Raw genomic sequence first — 9,131 nt, forward strand, 5'->3', positions numbered from 1 at the left:
TTCTGTAGGTTGTCTTTTCACTTTGTTTCTTTTGCTGTGCAGAAGGTTTTTAGTTTGATATAACCCCATTTTTAATTTTTTTAAGTTTGATATAAACCCATGTTTATTTCTCTTTTGGTTGCCTATGCTTTGGGGTTCATATTCATAAAATCTTTGCTCAGTCCTACTTCCTGAAGTGTTTCCCCTATATTTTCTTTTAAGAGTTTTATAGCTTTAGGTCTTATATTTAAGTCTTTCATCTATTTTGAGGTGATTTTGGTATATGGCAAGAGGTACAGGTCTAGTTTCATTCTTCTACAAATGGTTGTTAATGGAGTTTGGATGTGTTGTCCCCTCCAAAACTCATGTGGAAATTTGATCTCCAATGTGGCAGTGTTGGAAACTGATTGAGTCATTGGGGTGGATCCTTCTTGAATGGATTAATGCTCTCCCTGGGAGAGGGGACATTAATGAGTGAGTTCTCGCTCTATTAGTTCCCATGAGAGCTCATTGCTTAAAAAGACCCTGGCACCTTCTCTCTCTCTCACTTCCTCTCTCTCGCTTCCTCTCACCATGTGATCTGCTTGTACCCGCCGGCTGCTTGCCACTTTCTGCCATGAGTAGAAGTAGCCTGAGGCCCATGCCAGACGCAGCTGTCCCAAAACTGTAAGCCATATAAACCTCTTTTCTTTATAAATTACCCAGTCTCAGATATTTCTGTTATAGCAACACAAAACTGACTAAAACAGTTGTCCAGTTTTCCCAGCATCATTTATTGAAGAGACAATTTTTTCTCCAACGTATGTTCTTGGTGCCTTTGTCAAAGATGAGTTGTCTGTAAGTATGTGGGTTGATTTCTGGGTTTTCTGTTCTGTTCCATTTGTCCAAGTGTCTGCTTTTATGCCATTACATGCTGTTTTGGTTACTATAGCTTTGTAGTATAATTTGAAGTAAGGTAGTGTAATGCCTCCAACTTTATTTATTTTTTTTGCTCAGGATTGCTTTTGCTATTTAGGGTCTTTTGTTGTTCCACATGAATGTTAAGATTGTTTTTTTCTATTTCTGTGAAGAATGTCATTTGTATTTTGATGGGGATTGTGTTGAATCTTTAGATTACTTTGGATAGTATGGACATTTTCATAATGTTAATTCTCTTAATCCAAGAGAATGGAATGTCTTTCTATCTTTTTGTGTCCTCTTTAATTTCTTTCAGCAGTGATTTGTAATTCTCATTGTAGAGATCTTTTACCTCCTTGGTTAAATTTATTCATAGGCATTTTATTTTTTTGATGACTATTGTAAATAGGCTAGCTTTCTTGATTTTTTTTTTCTGCTAGTTCAGACAACAAGACTTCTTTAGCAATTCTAAGTTTGGAGGAAAAAAGCACAAGACAACCCTGGAATATCTAGTGCCAGAAATCAAGGGAGTGTTCAAAGATGGAAAAACATATGTTTAGAGGACACAGGAGCAGGCTTAAAGGAGCTCCCAGTGGCCACATATGAGACAGGTTGAGAATCCCAAAGAATAACATATAACACATTAATTATATATATTTATATAATATATAATAATAATGTAATAGGATATAACAATGTATTTTAAAAATCCATGTGTCTGTAGTGATACTAAAATAAAAGGCAGGCAGAGGGAGAAAAGCTTTGCAAAAGAATGACAACTAATATATGTACAAGGGGTGACAAAATTACAAATTTAACATTTTGCAACATTTGCAACAACTGATTCAGGTAAAGATCATCAATGGGACACTTTTATAAGAGAACAGAGTATTCATACATCTCAAAATGTTATATCACAGATTGCTTATTAACTATGAAGGGAGAGGGTATCTTTACAATGGACATATTCAGCAGATGCCACTTAACTAAGTGAATAAGCATTAGTTGTGCTGCTGTGATGCAATGAGAAGTACACAACATCAGTTATGTAGCTGTACTTGCCAAAATATTTAACCTGCATCCAAACGTGAGGAACCAATCAGGCAAATTCAGATTTTGGGGCATCCCTCAAGACTACTGGCATAGGCTTTTGAATAATGTCAGTGTCATAAAATGTGTGAAGTTTGGGAGTAGGAGATATTCTAGATTATAGGACGTAAAGAGACATGACAACTAAATGCTATGCATAACCCCGAATTTTATCCTGGTTTGAAATAAATAGCAAGGAGATGATATTACTGGGTCAACTAAGTAAATATGACTATGGACTGTATATTAGGTAATGTTATTGTATCAGTATTAACCTTATTGGGTGTGATACAGTAACATGGGTAAATAAAATAATCACTTAATTTTTCAGATACATGCTGAAGTACTTTGTGTTGAAATGTCATGATATCTGTAACTTACATCAAAAGGCTCAGCAAACAAATAACTTCTTTAAGTTTCATAATTTTAGGTTTTACATTTAGGTGTATGATCCATATTGAGTTAATTTTTGATATATGATGTGAGTTATGGATTGAAGTTTACTTTTTTTGCATGTTAATGTACAAATGTTCTAGCACCTTTTATTGAAAAACTATCCTTTCTCTGCTTAATTGCCTTTGCTCCTTTGTCAAAAATCAGTTGACCATGTGTGTGGACTCTCTGTTCTGTTCCATAGATCTATTTACCTTTCCTACACCAATATCACACTCTCTTGATTAGAATATTTTTATAATATGCCTTGAAATCAGATAGTGTAAGTTCTCCAACTTTATTCTGCTTTTTCAAAGTGTTTTGAGTATTCCATAGCCTTTACATTTTTATATAAATTTTAGAATCAGCTTGTCAGTGTTTCCAAAAAAGGCCTGTGGGGATTTTGATGAGGAATGCATTGAATCCATAGATCAATTTGGGAAAGACTGACATTTTAACAATATTGAATCTTCCAATCAATGAATGCAATGTATCACTCCATTTATTTAGGTCTTCTGTAATTTCTGGCAGCAATATTTTGTAGTTTGCAGTACAGATGTACCTAACTTATGATGGTTCAATTTATTTCAATTCTATGATGGGTTTATCAGGACACAACCCCATCATAAGTCAAGGAGCACCTATATACAAGTATTAAACATCCTTTGTCAGGTTTATCCCTATTTCAATTTTTTTATGCTATTGAAAATAGTATTTTTAAATTTCAATTTCTAATTGTTAGTAGTGTATAGAAATATAATTGATTTTTGCATATTGATCTTGTATTCCGTGACTTTGCTAAACTTGCTAATTAGTCCTAGCAGCTTTTTTCTTTTCGGTAGCTTCCCTAGGATTTTCTGTATGGATAACGATGTCATCTGTGAATAAAGGCAGTTGTACTTTTTTCTTGCCAATGTTTCTTTTTCTTGCCTTATTGTACTGGTTGGAACCTTCAGTACACTTTTGAATAGATGTGGTAGAGCAGACATCCTTGATATATTCCTGGTCTTAAAGGAAAAGCATTTAGTCTGTCACCATTAAATATGATATTCGCAGTAAGGTTTTTGTAGGTACTATTTATCAAGTTGGGAGACTTTTCCTCTATTAGTAGTTTGCTGAGACTTTTTTAAGAATCAAGAAAGAATATTGAATTTTGTTAAATGCTTTTTTTCTATTAAGATGATCATAGATAGATCATTTTTTGCCTTTCTTTTTTGTCTGTCAATATGTCTGAAAAGCGTTAACCTTTTGAGGAACTTTCATACAATTTTCTATAATGGCTGTACTAATTTACATTCTCACCAATAGTGCACAAGGGTTCCCTTTTCTCCACATTCTCACCAACACTTACCTTTTGTCTTTTTGATAATAACCATTCTGACAGGCATAAGGTGATATCTCACTGTGGTTTTAATTTGCATTTCCCTAATGATTAGTGATGTTAGCATTTTTTCATATATCTGTTGGCCATTTGCTTGTCTTCTTTTGAGAAACATTTATTCAGGTCCTTTGCCTATTTTTTAATCAGATTATTTGCTTTCTTTTTATAGAGTTGTTTGAGTTCCTAATATATTTTGGATATTAACCCCTTATCAGATGAAGTTCTAATTTGATTATTCTGCATGTGGATAGCCAGTTTTCCCAGCACCATTTATTGAAGAGACTGTCCTTTCTCCATTGTTTGTTCTTGGCATCTCTGTTGAAAATCAATTGACCATAAATGTGTGGATTTATTTTGGGGCTCTCTATTCTGTTCTGTGGGTCTATGTGTCTGTTTTTATGCCGATACCATGCTAGTTTGAGTATTATAGACTTGTAGCAGATTTTGAAATCAAGTAATGTGATGTCTCTTCTTTGTTCTTTTTGTTCAATATTGCTTTGGCTATTCAGGGTCTTTTGTGGTTCCAACAAATTTTAGATTTTTTTTTCTATTGCTGGTCTGCTGTGAAAAATGTCATTGGAATTTTGATAGAGATTGTACTCAATCTGTAGATTGTCTTGGGTATGGACAGTTTAACAGTCTTAATTCTTCTAATCCGTTTGAACATAGAATATCTTTCCATGTATTGTGTCCTCTTCAATTTTTTAATTAATGTTTTATAGTTTTCAGTGTATCTCCTTGGTTAAATTTATTCCCACTTTTTCTTTTTTTTTTTGGTAGCTGTCATAAATGGAATTGTTTCCTTGATTTCTTTTTCATATAGTTCATTGTTAGTGTATGGAAATGCTACCGATTTGTATCCTGTGACTTTATTGAATTTGCTCATTAGTTCCAACATTTTCTGGTGGGGTCTTTAGGGTTTTCTATATACAAGATTATGTCATCTTCCAACAGAGACAATTTAACTTTTTTCTTTCTGATTTGGATGCCTTTTATTTCTATTGCCTAATTGCTTTGGCTAGCACTTTCAGTACGATGTTGAATAGAAGTGGGCATCCTTGTCTTGTTTCTGATCTTACAAGAAAATCTTTCACCTTTTCACAATTAAGTATGATGTTAGATATGGGCTTCTCATATACGGACTTTATTGTGTTGAGGTATATTCCTTCTATACGTAATTTTTGAAAGTTTGATGATGATGATGATGATGATGATGATGATGATGATGATGATGATGAAAGGATGTTGGATTTTTCAAATGCCTTTGCTGCATTTGTTGAGATGATCATATAGTTTATGTTCTTCTTTTAATATGTATATCACATTTATTGGTTTTGAATATGTTGAACCATCCTTGCATCCCTGGGATAAATTCCAGTTAGTTGTGGTGAATGATCCTTTTAATGTGTGGTTGAATTCAGCTTGCTAGTATTTGGTTGAGGATTTTTGCATTTCTGTTCATCAGGAATATTGGTCTGTACTTTTCTTTTCTTGTAGTGTCCTTGTTTGGTTTTGGTATAAGTGTAATACTGGCCTCTAAGTGATTTAAAGATGTTGCTACCCTATCTTCTTGCTTGAATAGTGTCTGACAAGAAATTTAAGTAATTCTCGTTGTTTATCTGTACGTGAAGTGCCATTTTTCTCAGGCTTCTTTTAAGATTTTCCCTTTATCACTAGTTTTAAGCAATTTTATTATAATGTGTCTTAGTGTTCCCATGGTGTTTTGTGTGGGGGTGGAGTGGGGTGTGAGTGTCTTTTTCTTTCTTTTTTTAATGTTTCTTCTGCTTGGAATACAGCGTTTTGTGGATGTGTAGGTTTATACCTTTCTTCAAATTTGAAAATATTGCAACCATTATTTCTTCAAATATTTTGCATCTGTCCCCTTGCCTTCTTTCCTTTAATGATTCCAATTACACACTTAACTTAGCTGCTTAAAGTTGTCTCATTGTTCAATTATGCTTTATTTTTTCTTAGTCTTTTCTTTAAAATTTTCTGTCCTTCATTTTGGATAGTTCCTGTTGCTATGTCTCCAAGTTTACTCACCTTTCCTTCTGTGATGTCTAATCTGATGTTAATCCCATCCAGTGTATTTTTCATTTCAGACATTTTAGTTTTTATCTGTAGAATTTTACTTTTTTAGAAACATCTTTTATATGTTTACTTAATCTGTTAAATTTATCTCTAGTTTTCTGAATACATGGAATACATTTATCATAACTGTTTTACTCTCATTCGAAATTAATGCTATCACCTATGTCACTTTGTAGGGTTTCTTAATTAATTAATTCCTTTATTCTTACTATGCATTTTATTTTTCTGACTTTGCATGCATGGTCATTTTTTTTTAGGTGCACATTATGAATTTTATCTTGAGAGATGTTGGATTTCTATTAAAAATATTCTTGCACTTTGTTCTGGAATATGGTCAAGTTATTTAGAAACAATTTTTTTAATACTTTTGGGTCTTGCTTTTAAGCTTTGTTTGACAGGACTAGGGCAATATTTATCCTAGGGTTAATTTTTCCCCACTACTGAGGCAAGAACCTTCTTACTACTTATCTCAGCCCCAGGAATTATGAGGCTTTCCATCACCCAAGTGGAAGTAGCCAATATTCCTGGTCCTATATGAGCCTTGGGATAGTTTGCTCTTATCCTTTAAAGCAGTTCATTACCTGGTCTGTTTCCTCACTCACACACTTGAACTGTTCTCAATTGAAATCTTGAAAAGGATCCTCTGTAGATCTCAGAAGTTCTCTGTCTGTGCAACTCTCTCCTCTCTAGTTCTGTGCTCTGAGAACTCTAGCCACATTGTCTTACCTGGACTCCATCTCCTCACCTCAGGGAGATCACTGGGCTCTGCCTCAGTTGTTCTCCCTGTGTCATGGCCTGCAAACTCTCTCCAAACAGTAAGATGGGCAATCCTATGGTTCACTTAATTTGTTTCTATCACTCAGAGGTCACTGTCTTTTATTGTTTATTTCCAATATTTTAAGAGTTATTGTTTCATATATTTGTTCAGGTTTTTTCAGTTCTTTTAGAAGAGAGTATAAATGCAGTTTCTGTTATCCATCTTCATCAGAAGCAGAAGTCCCACAATATTGTTTTCATGCATTTTTGAACATTCCCCTGAGGCAAGCTCCAGCTGATCTGCTTTCCTGTGCTATTCAAATTATCTCCCAAGTAATTATAACTGTTTTTGTTAGTATTCTGGTTATAAAGTTGAATATGTTTTTCCCCGTTTTATTTTAATATGAAATTTTATAATATGCAGTGTTTTTGAGGAACACATGTATTGTGGTATATCAGTTTTATCCTGTACAATTGAAGAAACTGCACAATTGAAGTATATGATTGGCATAAGCTTTAAGCAAAATCAGAAAATACACAAAGATAAACCTTGACTACCATTCTAGAAAGTAAAACTAGATGGTCAGATCTTTGAAGGTAGTTTTCATTTTGTATAAGTCATTGTATTTCCATTTCCCGTGGTGTCCAGCAGATAGATCTACAAAAACTATTTGTTGTTTTGCCAAAAGAGATCTTTTGATAATTTGAGAATATATTGCTATTTTCATAATTACTATTATTATAGCTATTATGTGTTATTGATCGTCTACTCTAAGTTAGGCACTCTGCTAGGCAATTTATAAACAATATCTAATTCAATCTTCACTAGTGCTTCTGTGGTGGAACAAAAACTCATCAGACTCCTGGCCTGGTTCCCTCCAAATTTTTTTTTTCTTTTTTCTTTTTTTTTGACCAGTAATAGGATCGCAACCCTCGGCACGGTGTGAAACCGGCCATCCTTATATAGGATCTGAACCTGCGGCCTCGGCACTACCAGTGCCGCACTCACCATTGTGAGCCACGGGGCCGGCCCTCCTTCCAAATTCTAATGTATGGCTTGAGCTCTTTCAGTGTGTAAGGGTGGCAAACAACATGCCTTGCATTTAGTTTTTAGCTTTTTTGGAATCCAACTGGATTTTATTTGACACAGAGTACAATATTCTGCAGGAAGAGCAAATTGAAAAAGCAAAACAGAAATGACACAGTTCTACCCAATTTATAATTAAGTAACAGGAGGGCAATTCAGTACATGAAAAACAAAACAGTTAAGCTAGATAGAAGAATTATTTTCTATGTCCATGCTTTTGAAATTCCCACTCTGTTGTCTAACGGACACACCTGCCGTGTTCTGAGCTGGTGAGAAATGCAGTGAAAGTGAAAAGCATGGTTACAGACTTACCATCCAGCGTGCACTCTTAGGAAGGAGCAGCCACCAGGTTAGCTTGGCATTCTATGCAATGATCCATAATTTAGTTCCTGCAGATGGTACAGTTATCAACCACAATATCCCAGGCCCAGAGGGCTACTGCGTTCCACTTTTTTAAAAAAATTTTATTTTGTCGATATACATTGTAGTTGATTATTGTTGCCCCTTACCAAAACCTCCCTCCCTCCCCCCTCTCCTCCCTACCCTCCAACAATGTCCTTTCTGTTTGCTTGTCGTATCAACTTCAAGTAATTGTGGTTGTTATATCTTCTTCACATCAAAGCTTCTAACCCATGCCGTTGTAAGTGCAGCTCGTGGTATCCACACCCACCGCTGTTGCCATTTTGGAAACACACAGGCTGTCACCCAGCCATTGCGCCTGCGCAACAGCGCATGCTTCGACACCTCCACGCACCCCCGTTCTTTTACCTGTTAAAATTTAGTCCGTCTGTAGAGACAAAGAAATGGACTCACAGAAGTTAAATAACATGCGAAAGATCCCACAGTTAGTAACTGATATTATTGGGTTTCCAAACCCAGGTCTGTCTGATCCCAAAGCTCTGTCCTCTGTTATCCTGAAACATAGTGAAGGTTAGTGATTCTTTTCTCTAACAGGAACTCCCTTATTAGTTTTTCATTCTCATAGAGATGAGAATAAAAAGAAAGTCATTTTAAGATATGACAATCCAATATGCGTCAGTTGGTAAAATAATTATGCATCTTGAGCTTTCTGAATTTATCCAGGGATCAGAGTCAAGTCCAGGGTGATTTCACATGGCTGTATTATACCTGAAGACCAGGAACATAGATTGTGTCCAATAAACACAACAAACTAAAAATATGTCAGCGTCTCTTGTTTCCTTTTAAAATAACCTTTACAAGTTTCTACCAATTGAGATGTATTTACTCTTCAAATAGACCTCTGTTCTTTTGGTCATGACGGGAAATGTGTTTGACTTGGAGACTTCTTACAGAGCTATGTAGGGGCTTCTCTTTGGAAGGGTCTAAACTAGATGAAAAATTGAGTTTTGATCTCAAATAGTTTCCTTAAAAATGTTGTGGTACAGGCTGAGCAGCATG

General features: G+C 35.0%; 1 pseudogene; it reads right to left on the reverse strand.

Moving 5' to 3' along the window:
- Positions 1-7,908: 7,908 nt before the first annotated feature.
- On the reverse strand, positions 7,909-8,400 carry LOC134384246 (E3 ubiquitin-protein ligase RBX1-like; annotated as a pseudogene).
- Positions 8,401-9,131: the final 731 nt, after the last annotated feature.

Source organism: Cynocephalus volans, chromosome 8 (genome assembly GCF_027409185.1).
Source record: "Cynocephalus volans isolate mCynVol1 chromosome 8, mCynVol1.pri, whole genome shotgun sequence".
In the NCBI taxonomy this organism is placed as follows: domain Eukaryota; kingdom Metazoa; phylum Chordata; class Mammalia; order Dermoptera; family Cynocephalidae; genus Cynocephalus; species Cynocephalus volans.